The 1,112-nt window shown below is 43.2% G+C and overlaps 1 non-coding gene across 1 annotated transcript; it reads right to left on the minus strand.

Moving 5' to 3' along the window:
* Nucleotides 1-222: 222 nt before the first annotated feature.
* LOC144272516 (U6 spliceosomal RNA) lies at nucleotides 223-327 on the minus strand. The gene has a single exon (XR_013347579.1). It is a non-coding gene; the product is annotated as a U6 spliceosomal RNA (small nuclear RNA).
* Between the last annotated feature and the right edge of the window lie 785 nt (nucleotides 328-1,112).

Consider the following 1,112-nt stretch of genomic DNA (forward strand, 5'->3'; position numbering starts at 1 on the left):
ATCTAGTCTGACCTTCTGAATAACACAGACTCTAGAGCTTCCCTGAAATAATTCCTGGCTGAGCTACTTCATATCATAGAATCATAGAATATCAGGGTTGGAAGGGACCTCAGGAGGTCATCTAGTCCAACCCCCTGCTCAAAGCAGGACCAATGCCCAACTATCTCTTAGAAAAACAGCCAATCTTGATTTTAAAATTACCAGTGGTGGAGAATCCACACCAAAAATATGGAATGTTTCACAAATTTGCATGTCATCTTTGCATAGGGGCCACACTAATCATTTCTGTGTCTTTCCAGATTTAGTACATTATCTTGGCCTAAGATTTACACAACATTTATGTCCAGCCTAAGTCCTTGAAATAGGGCTTCAGTGGTGCACAAGTCTTGTACTGGCCAGGGGTACATTTTATCTGCTCTTTCTATGAGACTGCCAGTTGTGTTACACTGTGTGGTGGCTTCACTCTTCATTAAACAGGAAACTATCAAATTTATTTGCATTATGACAGGATTTGAACCTGCAGATTCCATCTGTAGGAGTGAAAACTAGTGAAGTAACCCACTGCATCACTATGCCTCTTGCAATGAATATTTTTATTCTCAAGCTTGTTTTATTTTTATGAGTCCTCCTAATTACAGCAAATTAAAAGAAAAAACAGCAAGCAGCAATTAGTAGGAACATAAGTTAGTAATATTCATGACGTAAGCTACAGTGACAGCATGAGGACCTGTTCCAAAAATTGAGACTAAAATTTTAATAGAGATAAACTTATAGCAAGGCAGGGGAAGGTCATTCCATTTCACAGAGGATTTTGAAATTTGGTTCCATTCTGATTAAGAATGAAACCCAACTATTTCAAAATTCTCCACAGAAAGTTATGGCGTGCCAGCTCCCAGACAGTCCGCCCGGCAGGCTGCCCCAGAGCCACAGATACTGGAAGATTTGGGGTCCCTGGCCCTGGGGCAGTCCACGTGGCTGGCTGATCCAGAGCTGCAAACCCTGGAATCTGGGCTCTCCAGGAGCTCTCCAGGCAGGCTGCCAAGGAGCCAGGCAGGTGAGCTGGCAGGAAACCAAGCAGGTTTCTGATGGAGACCTGCCTGGATCCTGTTAGA

Source organism: Eretmochelys imbricata, chromosome 11 (genome assembly GCF_965152235.1).
Source record: "Eretmochelys imbricata isolate rEreImb1 chromosome 11, rEreImb1.hap1, whole genome shotgun sequence".
In the NCBI taxonomy this organism is placed as follows: Eukaryota; Metazoa; Chordata; order Testudines; family Cheloniidae; genus Eretmochelys; species Eretmochelys imbricata.